The sequence below is a fragment of the Aquarana catesbeiana genome, unplaced genomic scaffold (genome assembly GCF_042186555.1).
Source record: "Aquarana catesbeiana isolate 2022-GZ unplaced genomic scaffold, ASM4218655v1 unanchor9, whole genome shotgun sequence".
NCBI lineage: Eukaryota > Metazoa > Chordata > Amphibia > Anura > Ranidae > Aquarana > Aquarana catesbeiana.
Window position 1 is genome coordinate 1 of NW_027362750.1, and position 26,048 is coordinate 26,048.

Genomic DNA, 26,048 nt, shown 5'->3' on the forward strand with positions numbered 1-26,048 from the left:
CCCGGACCATTTGGCTGGCAAAAGACCAGAGACCAGAGCGTTTTTTTGCGATTCGGCACTGCGTCGCTTTAACTGACAATTGTGCGGTCGTGCGACGTGGCTCCCAAAAAAAAAAATTGACGTCCTTTTTTTCCCCCACAAATAGAGCTTTCTTTTGGTGGTATTTGATCACCTCTGCGGTTTTTATTTTTTGCGCTATAAACAAAACAATAGCGACAATTTTGAAAAAAAATTCATTATTTTTTACTTTTTTGCTATAATAAATATCCCCAAAAAATATATAAAAAAACATTTTTTTTCCTCAGTTTAGGCCGATACGTATTGTTCTACATATTTTTGGTAAAAAAAAAAAAAAAATCACAATAAGCGTTTATTGATTGGTTTGTGCAAAAGTTATAGCATCCACAAAATAGGGGATAGTTCTATGGCATTTTTATTAATATTTTTTTTTTTTTACTAGTAATGGCGACGATCATTTTTATCATAACTGCGACCTTATGGCGGACAGATGGGACCATTCACATTTATACAGCGATCAGTGCGATTAAAAATGGATTGATTACTGTCTAAATGTGACTGGCAGGGAAGGGGTTAACCATTAGGGGCCGGTGAAGGGGTTAAGTGTGTCCTAGGGAATGATTCTAACTGTGGGGGGGAGGGGCTATGTGTGACATGACACTGATCACCGCTCCCGATTACAGGGTGCTGTGATCAGTGTCCTGCCACTATGCAGAACGGGGAAATGCTTGTTTACATCAGCATTTCCCCGTTCTTCCTCTTCGTGAGATGATAGCGGGTATCCCCGCGGACATTGAGTCCGCAGGACCTGCAATCACACTCACGAAGGTAGCGCCCGGTGTTCTGGCGAGAAAGTTCCCCTCGGCGGATAAGGACCCCCCCCCGCCTGCGCAGTAGGAGCCAGCGGAAATAGCCGAATAGTTTGAAATCAGCTGTACACGGCGCCTGTAAGAGGGCTCCTCGCAGGCTCGCTGCGCTTCGGGCACGGCCTCGCTTCGCTCGGCACTTTTTTATTCTCCCTCTAGGTCCACTTGGATGGTGGGGCTTCAACCTGAACCCAGGCGCCGTGTACAGCTGATTGAAGATTTTCAGCTTCAGCTATCTTCGGCGGCTCCTAGTAGTTCGTACTGCGCAAGCGCTGCGCCTGCGCAGTACGGGGGGGGCCCTTATCCGCCGGGAGGAACTTTCTTGGCAAGACACCGGCGCGTGCGCCCGCAAACTGCTTCCTAAAGGGCAACGTCCAGGTACAATAATCTGCCTGTACGTGCCCTTCTGCCAACGTAACAACATTCTAATAATTGTCAAATAAGAATTTGCCAATCAGTTACTATGCCCTGTAGTCACAAAGTTATATCACAGTAGATGAGTAGAATGAGAACGTGGATGGCGCTGCTCTTAATGCTAATTACTGGGTGCAATAAAAGAGAATAGAATATCCCAGGATTCACACTGAATAGAAATAACTTTGATATATAAAACCTCCAATAATATCAAACCTTACTAAAAATTTTTTGGCTGAGAAATAGGCCAAGTAATCATGGATAAGCAAATTAAACAAACTCACCAGTAATCACAAAATTAGGTGTGTTCCCCCTATGGGGTATGAGTGTCATCCAAAGTGAAAATATATACCAAGGTGAGAAAATATAAATGAAAGGATCCCTAGTTGTAGAGAATTAAAGTAAAACAGTGCAAACCAAAAATCAGTGTAAGAAAGGGAAAAATCAAAAAATAAAAATAACTTTTAACCCAAAAGTATTGGGACAAAATGGCACCAAAGGATATTCAAAAGTATTGGGACATTAATAAGGAAAGATATATTTGTTGTGCAAATGTGGTTAGTGCAGTATCTACATATCCCCTTCCGTGTTTATATGCAGGAAATCTTACAAATATAAACACGGAAGGGGATATGTAGATACTGCTACAACTAGGGATCCTTTCATTTATATTTTCTCACCTTGGTATATATTTTCACTTTGGATGACACTCATACCCCATAGGGGGAACACACCTAATTTTGTGATTACTGGTGAGTTTGTTTAATTTGCTTATCCATGATTACTTGGCCTATTTCTCAGCCAAAAAATTTTTAGTAAGGTTTGATATTATTGGAGGTTTTATATATCAAAGTTATTTCTATTCAGTGTGAATCCTGGGATATTCTATTCTCTTTTATTGCACCCAGTAATTAGCATTAAGAGCAGCGCCATCCACGTTCTCATTCTACTCATCTATTGTAAAATTAGACCCTTAGGGGTACTAATTAGAGATAGGCAGCAGCTCTTACTCTGTCCTAAGCGCGGATTCATTCTTTTATAACAAAGTTATATCACGCTCACTGACAAGAACCTGTCTCCACTAATGGGGACATCTTGGTGGAGTCACCTGCCTAAGTTCCTAGGCATTTTCGTCGTCAGAAAAATGGCCGCCGCTCTGATCTCCGTTTGCTTTATTAGAGACAAGATTATAAACCGTGGTAGCTCGGAGCTGTCAGCGGACTGGTGACTACTTTCCCTTTCGGATAGTTTATATAGTTACAAAATTGGCAGAAACTCATCAGCGGTCACATGACAATGACAGTCAATAAAACCCACAGCCATTCCTCTCCACGTCTCTCTCAGACACAGGGGCCGGCCTTGGCAGCGGTAACGCCCATGGGAGGCGTGGTTGGTCGGCAGGCGGGATTTCTACTGTGCCTAGCTAAATCGAGAGGGGCGGAGACATTTTGAGCACGTGTTTACAGCTGCCTAATGATTTGCGGTGGTAGATGGTCTTGCATGTGTCTCTGCTGAGCACACACGGGGACGATCTGATTGGTTGTATGGAGGTTGAAGTCTCATGCACGCTGTCAGGGTTGATGCTCCTAATTTAGAGGAACTATCCATCTTTTGGAACCAGAGCCCTCTGTACCACTTTCCTTCTCAGTCATCATTCTTTTGATTCTGACCTTTCCCATAAAAAAAGTTATAATAATAAGCAAAAAGTACTATTTAGGTACTAAAAGTGTTTTTGAAACCTAAAATCTTGTATAAAAAAAAATTTAAAAAGGCCCCATTGACACCTGTGCATCGCATTGCTGCACGGTTTTTATTTTTTTTTGCACAACACAAAAAGTTCCCGCACCTTTATTGGGTGCAGAGATTGGCACTTTTTTTTTTTTTTTTTTACAGGGTGTTTCAGCTCTTTTGTTTTGCAACAAAACACGTATTTGCTGGCTGCTTTTGTACTTACCACCGTGGGTGATGAGCTATCAGTGCCCACAAAGCTGGTGCAGGTGTCCACAGGTTTAAAATCCCCCCTCTTCTTACTGCAGTGCTTCTAGGACAGGTCAGAGTTATTCTGATTGGTCAGCGCCAGCAAAGAGCAACGCTCTACTCCATCCTGGAAGTACTGCAAAAAGAAGTGGGAGAAGAGCATGAATATCAATTCATCACTTCCCGGGATCGCCACGCCATGCGTGGGCACTGACAGCTCTGCATCCACAGAGGCAAGTACAATGGGGACGGGGGCGGGGGCATAGGAACAAAGGAATAACCCCCTCAATCGGGACTTTGACAGACCACCCACTCAGAAATAGATAAAATATCATCTTTAACCGCTTGATATCCGCGCTATAGCCGAATGACGGCTACAGCGTGGACCTTAATTCCCGGGAGGCCGTCATATGACGGCCTCCCCTGTGCACGCGCCCTGCAGGGCGAGCACCGAGCGCGATGTGATCACCGAGTCACTGAGACTCGGCTGATCACCGATCCAAGTAAGGGGCCGGTCCCGGCCCCTTACCATGTGATCAACTGTCAGCCAATGACAGCTGATCACATGATCAAAACAAAAGCTCTGTGATCGTTTTTTTTTCCTCCTCGCGCTGACAGTGCGAGGAGAAAAAAAAGCCGATCACCGGCTCGTTAGCAAGAGACATCGGTCCCGAAGAGGAGGAGGCAATAATGCCTCGATTGTGCCACAAGTACCCCCTGCCAGTGCCACCTGACACATTGCCACCTGACAGTGCCCACAGTGCCCACCCATGCCATGTATCAATGCCCATGAGTGCCAACTATCAATGCCCACAAGTGTCACCTATCAATGCCCACCAGTGGTGCCAATCAGTGACACCTAGCAGCAGTGCCGGGACAAGGTCACCCAGTGCGAACATACCAAATTGCGCCCTCCCCCCCCCCCCCATTTACAGTGCAAGGGTTCAGTAGCAAGTGATGCAGAGCTCAGGAATGGAAAAAAAAAACATATTAAGGATTGTGGAAATAGGGTTCAGAAGACTGGTATAAAACCCAATATGTTATATATTGCAGTTTAACAATCATTAGATGTGGTGGCTGCATTAGTTTTATTTTAGGCTTTTCCCCTCTGTTTTCACCTGGCGATCTGGCCAGTGGCATATGTCCTGTATTAGAGTGCCCCCAATCTGGATAAAGGAGCACAGAAGGCACAGCTGATAGCAGCATAGTCAGTCTGGGAAGGAGGGTAGTGTTAGATGTACTAGCAGATTTAGCCAAACTCAATAGCCTATGAAAAACAGGATCACACATTCTCCACACTTCAGCACACTGGACTCCTCTACTTTCTGCTCTGCTGTCTAAAGTCAACATGGGAAAGAGAATGAGGAGGACACGCTCTGACACACAGGGGGCTCTGACACACAGGGGGGCTCTGACACACAGGGGGGCTCTGACACACAGGGGGGCTCTGACACACAGGGGGCTCTGACACACAGGGGGGCTCTGACACACAGGGGGCTCTGACACACAGGGGGGCTCTGACACACAGGGGGGCTCTGACACACAGGGGGGCTCTGACACACAGGGGGCTCTGACACACAGGGGGCTCTGACCCACAGGGGGGCTCTGACACACAGGGGGCTCTGACACACAGGGGGCTCTGACACACAGGGGGCTCTGACACACAGGGGGGCTCTGACACACAGAGGGGCTCTGACACACAGGGGGCTCTGACACACAGGGGGGCTCTGACACACAGGGGGCTCTGACACACAGGGGGGCTCTGACACACAGGGGGCTCTGACACACAGGGGGCTCTGACACACAGGGGGGCTCTGATTCCCAACAACATCGATGGCATTTGCAGCTTGCTGAAATAATGTTTCCCCAGCCTTTATCCCCAGTCTGCACATGTACAGAGCTCTATGCTAACACCTCAGCTCTTTTCTGGGAATGTGGGGCTGACAGAGCAGGGGAGGGCTCAATAGACTGACAGGAGACTGAGCTAATAGGGACAGGTATTTATTTTTTCATTGCACCCAGCTTATATCAGGCAAATAATATAGTAAGTACACTGCTGTTAGTGAGACATATCCTGTGTTTAGGATGGGAGACAGCTGGGGGGAGTTAGTTAAGCACTGGATCCCCTCCCTATACACAAGTACTAGATGGATCAGCAGAGAACATTAACAAATGAAAAGTCCCAGTATATTCCCAACATATATAAGAATTGTTCTTCACTTTTTGTAAACCTGCTCTGCAAAGTACAGGGCGAGTTTACAGCACAGCCAGGTAGAGTTTGGAAGGCAGAGCAGTGGGGACTCACATGGAAGAAAACTAACATCCATCCTGTGAGATCTTCATGTTGGGAGAGCTGTATGATGTATGCAGGGGGCGGAGAGCAATGATCGGAACTGCACTGTTGTATCATCTTGCTCCGCCCACCTGTAGAGGAGCTCTCAGTGTCACAGCCCGATCCAGCCAGCCAGACTGATGAGAAATCAAGGCCAGTAGAATGAATTCTTCTCCCTCTGTGCCAGAATGTGGTTGCCGCTGTAGAGAGGAGGCAAGCAATATGTATGGGTGCATCCTCAGCCCACTTTTTGGGCAGACTGTACAATTGAGTGGAGCCATAACCTAAATATTCTCTGCATGCTCATGCTGCTGTCGGCGACCTAGAGCCCCCCTCCCACACTCCTCCCACACCCTGCCCAGGGCAGCCGATCCTCCCGCCCACCCCTTGTACCGGCCCTGCTGCCTATAGATGGCAGTGCTGAGCCGATGACGTCACTGAGAATCCAGCTTCAAGATAAAGAGAGCACTGCTATAACCTCGCCGGACGCAGTGGCGTGTGTCCTTAATCCAAGCCAACTGGGAGGTATATCGTCAGGTCCACGAGTTCTAGTCTACCCTGGGGCTTGTGGATCGGGTGTGCAAAGCACACTTTTTTTTCCTACATTTTTTTAATTATTCATTTTATTTATGGTATTTATGATTTTCATTTATTATTTTTATACCCCTTTATATTTATTCATTATTCATTTCATCAAGCACCCATTTTTATACACCATTATTTATTTTTAGATTTACCCATTATTATATTTTTTTTTTCTTTTTCTACACCATTTTTTATTTTTCATATGCATTTATTATTTTTATACACCCTGATTCATAGTTATTTTTATATTTATTAATTATTATCCTCATTATTTTTCTTTATTTTTATACACCCTTATTTAGAGTTATTTTTATATTTATTAACTATTATATTTATCATTATTATTTATTTTATACACCCTTTTTTTTTATCTTTATTCTTTAAATTTATTCATAAATGTATCCTTTTTTATTTTTTTATATACATTTTTATTCATTATCTTTATTTTTTTATGTATATTTATACTCTCTTATTTTTTTATTTTATATTACTTTTATTTGTTTATATTTTTAACCTATTTTTTTCCATTCACAATCTTTTATTTATATTTATTTATTATTAATGTCATCGCACACCCATTTTTATTTTTATACACCGTTATTTATTTTTAGATTTACTCATTATTAAGAAAGCGGGGCCCCATTCACAGGGGCCCTGGGGCCCAGGAACCATTCCTAACAAGGAAGTGACCTGGTGTAGTATAAAAGGGGTTTTTAACCGATTCAGCCCTCGGAAGATTTTACCCCCTTCCTGACCAGAGCACTTTTTACGATTCGGCACTGCGTCTCTTTAACTGACAATTGCGCGGTCGTGCGACGTTGTACCCAAACAAAATTGACGTCCTTTTTTTCCCCCCACAAATAGAGCTTTCTTTTGGTGGTATTTGATCACCTCTGTGGTTTTTATTTTTTGCGCTATAAACATAAAAATAGAGCGATAATTTTGAGGAAAAAAAAAGCAATATTTTTTTACTTTTTGCTATAATAAATATCCCCCAAAATATAAAAAAAACCCTTTTTTTTCCTCAGTTTAGACCAATATGAATTCTTCTACGTAATTTTAGTTAAAAAAAATCGCAATAAGCGATTGGTTTGTGCAAAATTTATAGCGTCTACAAAACGGGACAGTTTTATGGCACTTTTATTAATTTTTTTTTTTTAATTAGCAATGGCGATCTGCGATTTTTACCGTGACTGCGACATTATGGCGGACAATTTTGACACTATTTTGGGACCATTGTCATTTATACAGCGATCAGTGCTTTAAAAATGCACTGATTACTGTGTAAATGACCCTGGCAGGGAAGGGGTTAACCACTAGGGGGCAGTGAAGGGGTTAAGTGTGTCCTAGGGAGTGATTCTAACTGTTAGGGGGGGATGGGCTTCAACACACAGGACAGTGATCACTGCTCTCGATGACAGGGAGCAGTGATCTCTGTCATGTCACTAGGCAGAACGGGGAAATGCTTTGTTTACAAAAGTATCTCCCCGTTCTACCTCTCCGTGACACGATTGCGGGCATCCGACCGACATCGAGTCCACGGGACCCGCTGTCACGGAGGACGTGGCACTCGCGCGCCCGCAACACCGCTTCTTAAAGGGGACATACCTGTTTGCCCTTTTGCCCCCAGTGCCATTCTGCTGATGTACATCAGCGTGCGCTGGTCAGCAAGCGATTAAAATAGAAATGGTAAGCAAAACATTTGTGTATAGATATAAAAAATAAAAAAATTATAAATATCTTTGTTGCCTTTTTTATAAGTGATCACATTCCCTCTGTTCTCAGCTGCATAAGAGCTTGGGGAGGAGAAGCAGCAGCACACTGATCTTCTCAGTGAAAAGCTGTGCAGTGGGGGGGGGGGTGTCAGGACAAGTCTGATCATTGGAGGAGAGCAGGCTGAGTTCCCATCATAGCTAGAGAACTGACCACGCTGTGCTCTCCTGCTTAGTGTGGTCAGTTTTTATTAGGAAAGCAGAGGGACTGACAGACACACCAGGGATTTCACATAAAGGAAGCAAAACAAAGAGAACAGGAGACTTTCTCATACAAGTACATGGTACAGCAGGCACATATCAGGAATAGGAAATGTTGGGGTAACAAACACCTTCCATTCTGGGCCAATTCTGACATCTCTCTCATACACGGAACAATTCGTTTTTTTTTTCTTGGAACCCACAAATATTATATATTTTATAATCAGAGACCTTGGAGATTAAAAATGGTGGGTGTTGCAGTTTTTTATGTCACAAGATATTTGCATAGTGGATTATCAATTATCAAACTTTTTAGGAAAAAAATACACTGAGTTTTAGTACATAGAAATGCAGTCTAATACTCAGTTGTTTGGTAAAAAAAAAAAAAAGTTCCGCCGAGTATATAGACACCTAACACGCCATGCTTTAAAATTGTGTATGCCCGTGGAACAGCGCTAAACTATATTACCTAAAAATTTTCATAGGAGACACTTTAAAAGCCTTGACAGGTTACCAATTCAGAGTTACACAGGAGGTTTAAATTTTTTTTGGATTAACTTTATTGCTATCACAAGGGATGAACAACATCCCTTGTGACCGCATGAGCCTTGACAGGTCCTCTTTATGGTAAGATCTGGGGTCTTTCAGACCCCATATCTCTCCTATGCCCTCCAAAGCATCCGATCTGAGTTTGGTTTGATCGCCTGTAGAATTAAGATGCTGTTGCTCCCAACGTAGAACTCAACATTTTATCTGGCATAATGCAATGTCCGATAAAAGCAGGAATGTGTATTAAGCCAATTTGTCTCCATACACCTTCTTGGACTGGGTGTTTGCTAGGCGCTGACAGTATGGGGGAGATTTACTACAACTGGAAAGTGTAAAATCTGGTGCAGCTCTACATAGAAACCAATCCGCCTCCAGGTTTTATTGTCAAAGCTTCATTGAACGAGCTGAAGTTAGAAGCTGATTGGCTACCATGCACAGCCGCTCCACATTCTGAGTGCTCCAGTTTTAGTAAATCTCCCCCATTGTACATGGCACCTTTTCTGTAACCCGTGTGAATGTAACATTACAGAACTATATATATACAATTATTTTGCCATGTGTCTTTGTATATTTAACTTGCTCTCCAACAATTGTTTTTCTTTGTCGCAGTCCTAATTGGCTGTTTTACTTTTGATTGACAGGCCAGATTCTAAAGCCGTAGTTCTGGTGGAATCCGGGATCAGAATTCACACCACGGAGTTTGAATGGCCCAAGAATATGATGCCATCTGGGTTTGCAATGAAGGTTTGAAGGAAATCAATTACAGTCTCACTCAAAACATTAGTCATGTCATGGTCTTCTGAAGCTAGTCATAGTCATTACATTCTTAGTGCACAAACTCCTTTTGGAATAGTTATGTAGTATATGGTAGGCCCTCAGACTACATGGTAGGCCCTCAGACTACATGGTAGGCCCTCAGACTACATGGTATTCCCTCCGACTACATGGTATGCCCTCCGACTACATGGTATTCCCTCCGACTACATGGTAGGCCCTCAGACTACATGGTAGGTCCTATGGTAGGCCCTCAGACTACATGGTAGGCCCTCAGACTACATGGTAGGCCCTCAGACTACATGGTATTCCCTCCGACTACATGGTATTCCCTACGACTACATGGTAGGCCCTCAGACTACATGGTAGGCCCTCAGACTACATGGAATTCCCTCCGACTACATGGTATTCCCTCCGACTACATGGTATTCCCTCCGACTACATGGTATGCCCTCCGACTACATGGTAGGCCCTCAGACTACATGGTAGGCCCTCAGACTACATGGTAGGCCCTCAGACTACATGGTATTTCCTCAGACTACATGGTAGGCCCTCAGACTACATGGTATTCCCTCCGACTACATGGTATTCCCTACGACTACATGGTAGGCCCTCAGACTACATGGTAGGCCCTCAGACTACATGGAATTCCCTCCGACTACATGGTATTCCCTCCGACTACATGGTATTCCCTCCGACTACATGGTATTCCCTCCGACTACATGGTAGGCCCTCAGACTACATGGTAGGCCCTCAGACTACATGGTAGGCCCTCAGACTACATGGTATTTCCTCAGACTACATGGTAGGCCCTCAGACTACATGGTAGGCCCTCAGACAACATGGTAGGCCCTCAGACAACATGGTAGGCCCTCAGACTACATGGTAGGCCCTCAGACTACATTGATGGCCTTTTTCTGGCACCATCCTTCTATGTTTCTCACGAGCTTCCCAAGTATTATTTGATTGGTATGGTTGTCTGTTGAGCAGTTGGATCTTTTTTGAGATGGCCTTGGGCCAACCTTGTTTAAGAAAAGCCTTTTGGCATTCCAGCTGTGTAGGGTTTAACCACCTCCTGCCTGGTCTATTGTAAAATTACAGCCGCCCCGGAGCCTCTGTCTTCTGGGTGGACGTTATATGACACCCTCCCGGTTGCGTGCCTTGTGTGTCCCCTAGGGGTGTTTCGTCACATATGGCGACCCATCACATTTGGCTGCCCGCTGGAGTGGGCATGCGCGACGCCGCCATATGCGTTCCAACACTTATAAAACTTTTGTCACTTTTAACACTTTTTTAAAAGTGTTTAAAAAAATAAAAAGTGTTTTTGTCACTTTTAACACTTTTAAAACGTAAAGTTTTAAAAGTGTTGGAACGCATATGGGGCGCTGTCGCGCATGCGCACTCCAGCGGGAAGCCAAATGTGATGGGTCGCCATATGTGACAAAACAGGGGCCGTGCAGTGGCACAATCTGTGACCTGCTGTGTCCACCAGACACAGCGGAAGACAGATCGCTATACCGGGCCGGCCCTGGTACCATGTGATGGCTGTGACCAATCACAGTAGTGATCACATGTCAAATGTACACAATGGCTTATAGTCATAGCCAATCATTGTGTACTGTTGTGATCTCTGTGATTGGTCCCTGTGATCACATGGTACAGACAGGGCTAATCACAGCACACCTGTACCATGTGATAGCCAATCACAGCTATTGCAATAATACATAATGACACATGAATTGATGCCATTCATAAAAAATAAGCGAGTACACCCCTCACATTTTGTAAATATTTTATTATCTTTTCATGTGACAACACTGAAGAAATGACACATTGCTACAATGTAAAGTAGTGAGTGTACAGCTTGTATAACAGTGTAAATTTGCTGTCCCCTCAAAATAACTCAACACATAGCCATTAATGTCTAAACCGCTGGCAACAAAAGTGAGTACACCCCTGAAAATTGTGAAAAAGTGAAAATGTCCAAATTGGTCCCAAAGTGTCAATATTTTGTGTGGCCACCATTATTTTCCAGCACTGCCTTAACCCTCTTGGGCATGGAGTTCACCAGAGCTTCACAGGGTGCCACTGGAGTTCTCTTCCACTCCTCCATGACGACATCACAGAGCTGGTGGATGTTGGAGACCTTGCGCTCCTCCACCTTCCGTTTGAGGATGCCCCACAGATGCTCAATAGGGTTTAGGTCTGGAGACATGCTTGGCCAGTCCATCACCTTTACCCTCAGCTTCTTTAGCAAGGCAGTGGTCGTCATGGAGGTGTGTTTGGGGTCGTTATCATGTTGGAATACTGCCCTGCGGTTAAGTCTCTGAAGGGAGGGGATCATGCTCGACTTCAGTATGTGACAGTACATTTTGGCATTCATGGTTCCCTCAATGAACTGTAGCTCCCCAGTGCTGGCAGCACTCATGCAGCCCCAGACCATGACACTCCCACCACCATGCTTGACTGTAGGCAAAAAACACTTGTCTTTGTACTCCTCACCTGGTACCGCCACACAGGCTTGACACCATCTGAACCAAGTAAGTTTATTTTGGTCTCATCCCCAAAAATGGGGATATTTATTACAGCAAAAAGTACAAAATATTGTTTTTTTTTTTCAAAATTGTCGCTATTTTTTTGTTTATAGCGCAAAAAATAAAAACCGCAGAGGTGATCAAATACCACCAAAAGAAAGCTCTATTTGTGGGGAAAAAAGGACGTCAATTTTGTTTGGGTGCAACGTCGCACGACCGCGCAATTGTCAATTAAAGTGACGCAGTGCCGAATCGCAAAAAAATGGCCTGGTCATTCAGCAGCCAAATCTTCCAGGGCTGAAGTGGTTAACCACTTGTTTACCGGGCACTTAAACCCCCCTCCAGACCAATTTTCATTTTTCAGCGCTGTCGCACTTTGAATGACCATTGCGCGGTCATACAACACTGTACCCAAATTAAATTTTTATCATTTTTTCCCACAAATAGAGGTTTCTTTTGGTGGCATTCGATCACCTCTGCGGTTTTTATTTTTTGTTAAAAAAAATTTAAAAAGACTGAATTTAAAAAAATATATATATTTTTTTTATATTTTGTTATAAAATGTTGCAAACAGGTAATTTTTCTCCTTCATTGATGTACGCTGATGAGGCTGCACTGATGGTCACCAATAGGCTACACTGATAGGCACCGATGGGCTGCACTGATGGGCACCGATAGGGCAGCACTGGTGGGCACTGAGAGGTGACACTGAGAGGTGGCACTGAAGGGCATTGATAGGTGGCATTGGTGGGCACTGAGAAGTGGCACTGATAGGTGGCACTGATAACTGGCAGTGATGGGCACTGATAGGTTACACTGAAAGGCAGCACTGCTAGGTGGCACTGATTGGCACCACTGGTGGGCATTGATAGGTGGCACTTGTGGGAATTGACAGGTGGCACTGGCAGGTGGCACTGGCAAGCACAGAGGAGGAGGCAGATGTGCCTCCTTCCTCTTCGGGACCGATGTCCCTTGAACATAAGCCGGTGATCAGCTTTTTTTTCTCCTCACACTGTCAGCGTGAGGAGAAAAAAAAACAATTACCGAGCTTTTGTTTACACACGTGATCAGATGTCATTGGCTGACAGCTGATTACGTGGTAAGGGGCCGCGATCGGCCCCTTACTCGGATCGGTGATCACCCGAGTCTCGGTTAATCACGCCGCGCGTGCCCTGCAGGGGGAGCGCTGGGAGCGCGCAAAGGGGAGGACGTCCTATGATGGCCTCCCGGAAATTCAGGTCCACGCTGGGGCCGTCATTCGGCTACAGCACGGACCTCAAGTGGTTAAAGTATAACTAAAGGCAAAACTTTTGTTTTTTGGTTTTTTTTTTTAGATAGAGGGCAGAGAGATTAGAACACCTGTCAATTTTGATTGCTGTCTCTGCCCCCATTATGGAGATTCTCCCTCTGTTTGTCCTGTTTACCATTATCATTGAAAAGGAAAATAAAGAAGATCCCACATTTTTGGATTGTCCCCTGAAAAGTAATAGAGGGGGAAATCTTCCAATGGGGCATGAGTTCTGGTGACCTGGGGGTCCCCAAGGGATTCCCCTCATTTTCTGGTATTTCCTCTCACTTCCTTTTTTGGCTATGGGACAGGAAGTGAAGGGAAGTCTCCCTGCATTGGGACACAAATGGTGAAAAAAAAAAAAAAAATCTGACAGGGGTTATCATAGTTGCCAACATTGTAAAAAAAAAAAAAAAAAAAAAAATGTGGAACACTTTTGTGGCTGTAGGCGGAGCCGTACCATAATTAGGGGGCGTGGCATTCGTTGTAGGCGTGGCTTAGGGAAAATATACAAGTGCGCCGTGGCGAAAAATGGGCGTGGTTTACGTGACATGGTGGGCGTGACTCAAGAGGGTGTGGTTAGAGTCTGAGATGAATGATGGAGAGGGAAAGGGGGAGAGGGGGAGAGGGGGAGATGGGGAGAGGGGGAAAGGGGGAGAGGGAAATGACGCAACAGCAGCCCCAGATCCTACACAATAAAAATATGTGTATTCTAGAAAGTTTAACAATCATCAGATAAAGTTATTCCAAACACCTGGTGTTAGCACTTCAATCATCCCGGCACCATGGTTGTTATGGTGTCAGGATGATTAAAGAGCCCCCACCTCACACCAGGAGTCCCCGGCGGAGCCCCCCCTCACACCAGGAGTCCCCGGCGGAGCCCCCCCTCACACCAGGAGTCCCCGGCGGAGCCCCCCCTCACACCAGGAGTCCCCGGCGGAGCCCCCCCTCACACCAGGAGTCCCCGGCGGAGCCCCCCCTCACACCAGGAGTCCCCGGCGGAGCCCCCCCTCACACCAGGAGTCCCCGGCGGAGCCCCCCCTCGCATCAGGAGTCCCCGGCGGAGCTCCACCTCGCATCAGGAGTCCCCGGCGGAGCTCCACCTCGCATCAGGAGTCCCCGGCGGAGCTCCACCTCGCATCAGGAGTCCCCGGCGAAGCCCCCCCTCGCATCAGGAGTCCCCGGCGGAGCCCCCCCTCGCATCAGGAGTCCCCGGCGGAGCCCCCCCTCGCATCAGGAGTCCCCGGCGGAGCCCCCCCTCGCATCAGGAGTCCCCGGCGGAGCCCCCCCTCGCATCAGGAGTCCCCGGCGGAGCCCCCCCTCGCATCAGGAGTCCCCGGCGGAGCTCCCCCTCGCATCAGGTGTCCCCAGTGGAGCCCCCCTTATGATTCCCAGAGCTTTTCTTCCAATAATAATAATCCAAAAAGTGACTAAAAAAAACAAACGAAACTCCATATTAAGCCCCGGACCATTTGGCTGGCAAAAGACCAGAGACCAGAGCGTTTTTTGCGATTCGGCACTGCGTCGCTTTAACTGACAATTGTGCGGTCGTGCGACGTGGCTCCCAAAAAAAAAAATTGACGTCCTTTTTTTCCCCCACAAATAGAGCTTTCTTTTGGTGGTATTTGATCACCTCTGCGGTTTTTATTTTTTGCGCTATAAACAAAACAATAGCGACAATTTTGAAAAAAAATTCATTATTTTTTACTTTTTTGCTATAATAAATATCCCCAAAAAATATATAAAAAAACATTTTTTTTCCTCAGTTTAGGCCGATACGTATTGTTCTACATATTTTTGGTAAAAAAAAAAAAAAATCACAATAAGCGTTTATTGATTGGTTTGTGCAAAAGTTATAGCATCCACAAAATAGGGGATAGTTCTATGGCATTTTTATTAATATTTTTTTTTTTTTACTAGTAATGGCGACGATCATTTTTATCATAACTGCGACCTTATGGCGGACAGATGGGACCATTCACATTTATACAGCGATCAGTGCGATTAAAAATGGATTGATTACTGTCTAAATGTGACTGGCAGGGAAGGGGTTAACCATTAGGGGCCGGTGAAGGGGTTAAGTGTGTCCTAGGGAATGATTCTAACTGTGGGGGGGAGGGGCTATGTGTGACATGACACTGATCACCGCTCCCGATTACAGGGTGCTGTGATCAGTGTCCTGCCACTATGCAGAACGGGGAAATGCTTGTTTACATCAGCATTTCCCCGTTCTTCCTCTTCGTGAGATGATAGCGGGTATCCCCGCGGACATTGAGTCCGCAGGACCTGCAATCACACTCACGAAGGTAGCGCCCGGTGTTCTGGCGAGAAAGTTCCCCTCGGCGGATAAGGACCCCCCCCCGCCTGCGCAGTAGGAGCCAGCGGAAATAGCCGAATAGTTTGAAATCAGCTGTACACGGCGCCTGTAAGAGGGCTCCTCGCAGGCTCGCTGCGCTTCGGGCACGGCCTCGCTTCGCTCGGCACTTTTTTATTCTCCCTCTAGGTCCACTTGGATGGTGGGGCTTCAACCTGAACCCAGGCGCCGTGTACAGCTGATTGAAGATTTTCAGCTTCAGCTATCTTCGGCGGCTCCTAGTAGTTCGTACTGCGCAAGCGCTGCGCCTGCGCAGTACGGGGGGGGCCCTTATCCGCCGGGAGGAACTTTCTTGGCAAGACACCGGCGCGTGCGCCCGCAAACTGCTTCCTAAAGGGCAACGTCCAGGTACAATAATCTGCCTGTACGTGCCCTTCTGCCAACGTAACAACATTCTAATAATTGTCAAATAAGAATTTGCCAATCAGTTACTATGCCCTGTAGTCACAAAGTTATATCACAGTAGATGAGTAGAATGAGAACGTGGATGGCGCTGCTCTTAATGCTAATTACTGGGTGCAATAAAAGAGAATAGAATATCCCAGGATTCACACTGAATAGAAATAACTTTGATATATAAAACCTCCAATAATATCAAACCTTACTAAAAATTTTTTGGCTGAGAAATAGGCCAAGTAATCATGGATAAGCAAATTAAACAAACTCACCAGTAATCACAAAATTAGGTGTGTTCCCCCTATGGGGTATGAGTGTCATCCAAAGTGAAAATATATACCAAGGTGAGAAAATATAAATGAAAGGATCCCTAGTTGTAGAGAATTAAAGTAAAACAGTGCAAACCAAAAATCAGTGTAAGAAAGGGAAAAATCAAAAAATAAAAATAACTTTTAACCCAAAAGTATTGGGACAAAATGGCACCAAAGGATATTCAAAAGTATTGGGACATTAATAAGGAAAGATATATTTGTTGTGCAAATGTGGTTAGTGCAGTATCTACATATCCCCTTCCGTGTTTATATGCAGGAAATCTTACAAATATAAACACGGAAGGGGATATGTAGATACTGCTACAACTAGGGATCCTTTCATTTATATTTTCTCACCTTGGTATATATTTTCACTTTGGATGACACTCATACCCCATAGGGGGAACACACCTAATTTTGTGATTACTGGTGAGTTTGTTTAATTTGCTTATCCATGATTACTTGGCCTATTTCTCAGCCAAAAAATTTTTAGTAAGGTTTGATATTATTGGAGGTTTTATATATCAAAGTTATTTCTATTCAGTGTGAATCCTGGGATATTCTATTCTCTTTTATTGCACCCAGTAATTAGCATTAAGAGCAGCGCCATCCACGTTCTCATTCTACTCATCTATTGTAAAATTAGACCCTTAGGGGTACTAATTAGAGATAGGCAGCAGCTCTTACTCTGTCCTAAGCGCGGATTCATTCTTTTATAACAAAGTTATATCACGCTCACTGACAAGAACCTGTCTCCACTAATGGGGACATCTTGGTGGAGTCACCTGCCTAAGTTCCTAGGCATTTTCGTCGTCAGAAAAATGGCCGCCGCTCTGATCTCCGTTTGCTTTATTAGAGACAAGATTATAAACCGTGGTAGCTCGGAGCTGTCAGCGGACTGGTGACTACTTTCCCTTTCGGATAGTTTATATAGTTACAAAATTGGCAGAAACTCATCAGCGGTCACATGACAATGACAGTCAATAAAACCCACAGCCATTCCTCTCCACGTCTCTCTCAGACACAGGGGCCGGCCTTGGCAGCGGTAACGCCCATGGGAGGCGTGGTTGGTCGGCAGGCGGGATTTCTACTGTGCCTAGCTAAATCGAGAGGGGCGGAGACATTTTGAGCACGTGTTTACAGCTGCCTAATGATTTGCGGTGGTAGATGGTCTTGCATGTGTCTCTGCTGAGCACACACGGGACGATCTGATTGGTTGTATGGAGGTTGAAGTCTCATGCACGCTGTCAGGGTTGATGCTCCTAATTTAGAGGAACTATCCATCTTTTGGAACCAGAGCCCTCTGTACCACTTTCCTTCTCAGTCATCATTCTTTTGATTCTGACCTTTCCCATAAAAAAAGTTATAATAATAAGCAAAAAGTACTATTTAGGTACTAAAAGTGTTTTTGAAACCTAAAATCTTGTATAAAAAAAAATTTAAAAAGGCCCCATTGACACCTGTGCATCGCATTGCTGCACGGTTTTTATTTTTTTTTGCACAACACAAAAAGTTCCCGCACCTTTATTGGGTGCAGAGATTGGCACTTTTTTTTTTTTTTTTTTACAGGGTGTTTCAGCTCTTTTGTTTTGCAACAAAACACGTATTTGCTGGCTGCTTTTGTACTTACCACCGTGGGTGATGAGCTATCAGTGCCCACAAAGCTGGTGCAGGTGTCCACAGGTTTAAAATCCCCCCTCTTCTTACTGCAGTGCTTCTAGGACAGGTCAGAGTTATTCTGATTGGTCAGCGCCAGCAAAGAGCAACGCTCTACTCCATCCTGGAAGTACTGCAAAAAGAAGTGGGAGAAGAGCATGAATATCAATTCATCACTTCCCGGGATCGCCACGCCATGCGTGGGCACTGACAGCTCTGCATCCACAGAGGCAAGTACAATGGGGACGGGGGCGGGGGCATAGGAACAAAGGAATAACCCCCTCAATCGGGACTTTGACAGACCACCCACTCAGAAATAGATAAAATATCATCTTTAACCGCTTGATATCCGCGCTATAGCCGAATGACGGCTACAGCGTGGACCTTAATTCCCGGGAGGCCGTCATATGACGGCCTCCCCTGTGCACGCGCCCTGCAGGGCGAGCACCGAGCGCGATGTGATCACCGAGTCACTGAGACTCGGCTGATCACCGATCCAAGTAAGGGGCCGGTCCCGGCCCCTTACCATGTGATCAACTGTCAGCCAATGACAGCTGATCACATGATCAAAACAAAAGCTCTGTGATCGTTTTTTTTTCCTCCTCGCGCTGACAGTGCGAGGAGAAAAAAAAGCCGATCACCGGCTCGTTAGCAAGAGACATCGGTCCCGAAGAGGAGGAGGCAATAATGCCTCGATTGTGCCACAAGTACCCCCTGCCAGTGCCACCTGACACATTGCCACCTGACAGTGCCCACAGTGCCCACCCATGCCATGTATCAATGCCCATGAGTGCCAACTATCAATGCCCACAAGTGTCACCTATCAATGCCCACCAGTGGTGCCAATCAGTGACACCTAGCAGCAGTGCCGGGACAAGGTCACCCAGTGCGAACATACCAAATTGCGCCCTCCCCCCCCCCCCCATTTACAGTGCAAGGGTTCAGTAGCAAGTGATGCAGAGCTCAGGAATGGAAAAAAAAAACATATTAAGGATTGTGGAAATAGGGTTCAGAAGACTGGTATAAAACCCAATATGTTATATATTGCAGTTTAACAATCATTAGATGTGGTGGCTGCATTAGTTTTATTTTAGGCTTTTCCCCTCTGTTTTCACCTGGCGATCTGGCCAGTGGCATATGTCCTGTATTAGAGTGCCCCCAATCTGGATAAAGGAGCACAGAAGGCACAGCTGATAGCAGCATAGTCAGTCTGGGAAGGAGGGTAGTGTTAGATGTACTAGCAGATTTAGCCAAACTCAATAGCCTATGAAAAACAGGATCACACATTCTCCACACTTCAGCACACTGGACTCCTCTACTTTCTGCTCTGCTGTCTAAAGTCAACATGGGAAAGAGAATGAGGAGGACACGCTCTGACACACAGGGGGCTCTGACACACAGGGGGGCTCTGACACACAGGGGGGCTCTGACACACAGGGGGCTCTGACACACAGGGGGGCTCTGACACACAGGGGGGCTCTGACACACAGGGGGGCTCTGACACAGAGGGGGCTCTGACACACAGGGGGGCTCTGACACACAGGGGGCTCTGACACACAGGGGGCTCTGACACACAGGGGGGCTCTGACACACAGGGGGCTCTGACACACAGGGGGGCTCTGACACACAGGGGGGCTCTGACACACAGGGGGCTCTGACACACAGGGGGGCTCTGACACACAGGGGGCTCTGACACACAGGGGGGCTCTGACACACAGGGGGCTCTGACACACAGGGGGGCTCTGACACACAGGGGGCTCTGACACACAGGGGGGCTCTGACACACAGGGGGCTCTGACACACAGGGGGGCTCTGACACACAGGGGGGCTCTGACACACAGGGGGCTCTGACACACAGGGGGGCTCTGACACACAGGGGGGCTCTGACACACAGGGGGCTCTGACACACAGGGGGGCTCTGACACACAGGGGGGCTCTGACACACAGGGGGCTCTGACACACAGGGGGCTCTGACACACAGGGGGCTCTGATTCCCAACAACATCGATGGCATTTGCAGCTTGCTGAAATAATGTTTCCCCAGCCTTTATCCCCAGTCTGCACATGTACAGAGCTCTATGCTAACACCTCAGCTCTTTTCTGGGAATGTGGGGCTGACAGAGCAGGGGAGGGCTCAATAGACTGACAGGAGACTGAGCTAATAGGGACAGGTATTTATTTTTTCATTGCACCCAGCTTATATCAGGCAAATAATATAGTAAGTACACTGCTGTTAGTGAGACATATCCTGTGTTTAGGATGGGAGACAGCTGGGGGGAGTTAGTTAAGCACTGGATCCCCTCCCTATACACAAGTACTAGATGGATCAGCAGAGAACATTAACAAATGAAAAGTCCCAGTATATTCCCAACATATATAAGAATTGTTCTTCACTTTTTGTAAACCTGCTCTGCAAAGTACAGGGCGAGTTTACAGCACAGCCAGGTAGAGTTTGGAAGGCAGAGCAGTGGGGACTCACATGGAAGAAAACTAACATCCATCCTGTGAGATCTTCATGTTGGGAGAGCTGTATGATGTATGCAGGGGGCGGAGAGCAATGATCGGAACTGCACTGTTGTATCATCTTGCTCCGCCCACCTGTAGAGGAGCTCTCAGTGTCACAGCCCGATCCAGCCAGCCAGACTGATGAGAAATCAAGGCCAGTAGAATGAATTCTTCTCCCTCTGTGCCAGAATGTGGTTGCCGCTGTAGAGAGGAGGCAAGCAATATGTATGGGTGCATCCTCAGCCCACTTTTTGGGCAGACTGTACAATTGAGTGGAGCCATAACCTAAATATTCTCTGCATGCTCATGCTGCTGTCGGCGACCTAGAGCCCCCCTCCCACACTCCTCCCACACCCTGCCCAGGGCAGCCGATCCTCCCGCCCACCCCTTGTACCGGCCCTGCTGCCTATAGATGGCAGTGCTGAGCCGATGACGTCACTGAGAATCCAGCTTCAAGATAAAGAGAGCACTGCTATAACCTCGCCGGACGCAGTGGCGTGTGTCCTTAATCCAAGCCAACTGGGAGGTATATCGTCAGGTCCATGAGTTCTAGTCTACCCTGGGGCTTGTGGATCGGGTGTGCAAAGCACACTTTTTTTTCCTACATTTTTTTAATTATTCATTTTATTTATGGTATTTATGATTTTCATTTATTATTTTTATACCCCTTTATATTTATTCATTATTCATTTCATCAAGCACCCATTTTTATACACCATTATTTATTTTTAGATTTACCCATTATTATATTTTTTTTTTCTTTTTCTACACCATTTTTTCTTTTTCATATGCATTTATTATTTTTATACACCCTGATTCATAGTTATTTTTATATTTATTAATTATTATCCTCATTATTTTTCTTTATTTTTATACACCCTTATTTAGAGTTATTTTTATATTTATTAACTATTATATTTATCATTATTATTTATTTTATACACCCTTTTTTTTATCTTTATTCTTTAAATTTATTCATAAATGTATCCTTTTTTATTTTTTTATATACATTTTTATTCATTATCTTTATTTTTTTATGTATATTTATACTCTCTTATTTTTTTATTTTATATTACTTTTATTTGTTTATATTTTTAACCTATTTTTTTCCATTCACAATCTTTTATTTATATTTATTTATTATTAATGTCATCGCACACCCATTTTTATTTTTATACACCGTTATTTATTTTTAGATTTACTCAATATTAAGAAAGCGGGGCCCCATTCACAGGGGCCCTGGGGCCCAGGAACCATTCCTAACAAGGAAGTGACCTGGTGTAGTATAAAAGGGGTTTTTAACCGATTCAGCCCTCGGAAGATTTTACCCCCTTCCTGACCAGAGCACTTTTTACGATTCGGCACTGCGTCTCTTTAACTGACAATTGCGCGGTCGTGCGACGTTGTACCCAAACAAAATTGACGTCCTTTTTTTCCCCCCACAAATAGAGCTTTCTTTTGGTGGTATTTGATCACCTCTGTGGTTTTTATTTTTTGCGCTATAAACATAAAAATAGAGCGATAATTTTGAGAAAAAAAAAGCAATATTTTTTTACTTTTTGCTATAATAAATATCCCCCAAAATATAAAAAAAACCCTTTTTTTTCCTCAGTTTAGACCAATATGAATTCTTCTACGTAATTTTAGTTAAAAAAAATCGCAATAAGCGATTGGTTTGTGCAAAATTTATAGCGTCTACAAAACGGGACAGTTTTATGGCACTTTTATTAATTATTTTTTTTTAATTAGCAATGGCGATCTGCGATTTTTACCGTGACTGCGACATTATGGCGGACAATTTTGACACTATTTTGGGACCATTGTCATTTATACAGCGATCAGTGCTTTAAAAATGCACTGATTACTGTGTAAATGACCCTGGCAGGGAAGGGGTTAACCACTAGGGGGCAGTGAAGGGGTTAAGTGTGTCCTAGGGAGTGATTCTAACTGTTAGGGGGGGATGGGCTTCAACACACAGGACAGTGATCACTGCTCTCGATGACAGGGAGCAGTGATCTCTGTCATGTCACTAGGCAGAACGGGGAAATGCTTTGTTTACAAAAGTATCTCCCCGTTCTACCTCTCCGTGACACGATTGCGGGCATCCGACCGACATCGAGTCCACGGGACCCGCTGTCACGGAGGACGTGGCACTCGCGCGCCCGCAACACCGCTTCTTAAAGGGGACATACCTGTTTGCCCTTTTGCCCCCAGTGCCATTCTGCTGATGTACATCAGCGTGCGCTGGTCAGCAAGCGATTAAAATAGAAATGGTAAGCAAAACATTTGTGTATAGATATAAAAAATAAAAAAATTATAAATATCTTTGTTGCCTTTTTTATAAGTGATCACATTCCCTCTGTTCTCAGCTGCATAAGAGCTTGGGGAGGAGAAGCAGCAGCACACTGATCTTCTCAGTGAAAAGCTGTGCAGTGGGGGGGGGGGGGTGTCAGGACAAGTCTGATCATTGGAGGAGAGCAGGCTGAGTTCCCATCATAGCTAGAGAACTGACCACGCTGTGCTCTCCTGCTTAGTGTGGTCAGTTTTTATTAGGAAAGCAGAGGGACTGACAGACACACCAGGGATTTCACATAAAGGAAGCAAAACAAAGAGAACAGGAGACTTTCTCATACAAGTACATGGTACAGCAGGCACATATCAGGAATAGGAAATGTTGGGGTAACAAACACCTTCCATTCTGGGCCAATTCTGACATCTCTCTCATACACGGAACAATTCGTTTTTTTTTTCTTGGAACCCACAAATATTATATATTTTATAATCAGAGACCTTGGAGATTAAAAATGGTGGGTGTTGCAGTTTTTTATGTCACAAGATATTTGCATAGTGGATTATCAATTATCAAACTTTTTAGGAAAAAAATACACTGAGTTTTAGTACATAGAAATGCAGTCTAATACTCAGTTGTTTGGTAAAAAAAAAAAAAAGTTCCGCCGAGTATATAGACACCTAACACGCCATGCTTTAAAATTGTGTATGCCCGTGGAACAGCGCTAAACTATATTACCTAAAAATTTTCATAGGAGACACTTTAAAAGCCTTGACAGGTTACCAATTCAGAGTTACACAGGAGGTTTAAATTTTTTTTGGATTAACTTTATTGCTATCACAAGGGATGAACAACATCCCTTGTGACCGCATGAGCCTTGACAGGTCCTCTTTATGGTAAGATCTGGGGTCTTTCAGACCCCATATCTCTCCTATGCCCTCCAAAGCATCCGATCTGAGTTTGGTTTGATCGCCTGTAGAATTAAGATGCTGTTGCTCCCAACGTAGAACTCAACATTTTATCTGGCATAATGCAATGTCCGATAAAAGCAGGAATGTGTATTAAGCCAATTTGTCTCCATACACCTTCTTGGACTGGGTGTTTGCTAGGCGCTGACAGTATGGGGGAGATTTACTACAACTGGAAAGTGTAAAATCTGGTGCAGCTCTACATAGAAACCAATCCGCCTCCAGGTTTTATTGTCAAAGCTTCATTGAACGAGCTGAAGTTAGAAGCTGATTGGCTACCATGCACAGCCGCTCCACATTCTGAGTGCTCCAGTTTTAGTAAATCTCCCCCATTGTACATGGCACCTTTTCTGTAACCCGTGTGAATGTAACATTACAGAACTATATATATACAATTATTTTGCCATGTGTCTTTGTATATTTAACTTGCTCTCCAACAATTGTTTTTCTTTGTCGCAGTCCTAATTGGCTGTTTTACTTTTGATTGACAGGCCAGATTCTAAAGCCGTAGTTCTGGTGGAATCCGGGATCAGAATTCACACCACGGAGTTTGAATGGCCCAAGAATATGATGCCATCTGGGTTTGCAATGAAGGTTTGAAGGAAATCAATTACAGTCTCACTCAAAACATTAGTCATGTCATGGTCTTCTGAAGCTAGTCATAGTCATTACATTCTTAGTGCACAAACTCCTTTTGGAATAGTTATGTAGTATATGGTAGGCCCTCAGACTACATGGTAGGCCCTCAGACTACATGGTAGGCCCTCAGACTACATGGTATTCCCTCCGACTACATGGTATGCCCTCCGACTACATGGTATTCCCTCCGACTACATGGTAGGCCCTCAGACTACATGGTAGGTCCTATGGTAGGCCCTCAGACTACATGGTAGGCCCTCAGACTACATGGTATTCCCTCCGACTACATGGTATTCCCTACGACTACATGGTAGGCCCTCAGACTACATGGTAGGCCCTCAGACTACATGGAATTCCCTCCGACTACATGGTATTCCCTCCGACTACATGGTATTCCCTCCGACTACATGGTATGCCCTCCGACTACATGGTAGGCCCTCAGACTACATGGTAGGCCCTCAGACTACATGGTAGGCCCTCAGACTACATGGTATTTCCTCAGACTACATGGTAGGCCCTCAGACTACATGGTATTCCCTCCGACTACATGGTATTCCCTACGACTACATGGTAGGCCCTCAGACTACATGGTAGGCCCTCAGACTACATGGAATTCCCTCCGACTACATGGTATTCCCTCCGACTACATGGTATTCCCTCCGACTACATGGTATTCCCTCCGACTACATGGTAGGCCCTCAGACTACATGGTAGGCCCTCAGACTACATGGTAGGCCCTCAGACTACATGGTATTTCCTCAGACTACATGGTAGGCCCTCAGACTACATGGTAGGCCCTCAGACAACATGGTAGGCCCTCAGACAACATGGTAGGCCCTCAGACTACATGGTAGGCCCTCAGACTACATTGATGGCCTTTTTCTGGCACCATCCTTCTATGTTTCTCACGAGCTTCCCAAGTATTATTTGATTGGTATGGTTGTCTGTTGAGCAGTTGGATCTTTTTTGAGATGGCCTTGGGCCAACCTTGTTTAAGAAAAGCCTTTTGGCATTCCAGCTGTGTAGGGTTTAACCACCTCCTGCCTGGTCTATTGTAAAATTACAGCCGCCCCGGAGCCTCTGTCTTCTGGGTGGACGTTATATGACACCCTCCCGGTTGCGTGCCTTGTGTGTCCCCTAGGGGTGTTTCGTCACATATGGCGACCCATCACATTTGGCTGCCCGCTGGAGTGGGCATGCGCGACGCCGCCATATGCGTTCCAACACTTATAAAACTTTTGTCACTTTTAACACTTTTTTAAAAGTGTTTAAAAAAATAAAAAGTGTTTTTGTCACTTTTAACACTTTTAAAACGTAAAGTTTTAAAAGTGTTGGAACGCATATGGGGCGCTGTCGCGCATGCGCACTCCAGCGGGAAGCCAAATGTGATGGGTCGCCATATGTGACAAAACAGGGGCCGTGCAGTGGCACAATCTGTGACCTGCTGTGTCCACCAGACACAGCGGAAGACAGATCGCTATACCGGGCCGGCCCTGGTACCATGTGATGGCTGTGACCAATCACAGTAGTGATCACATGTCAAATGTACACAATGGCTTATAGTCATAGCCAATCATTGTGTACTGTTGTGATCTCTGTG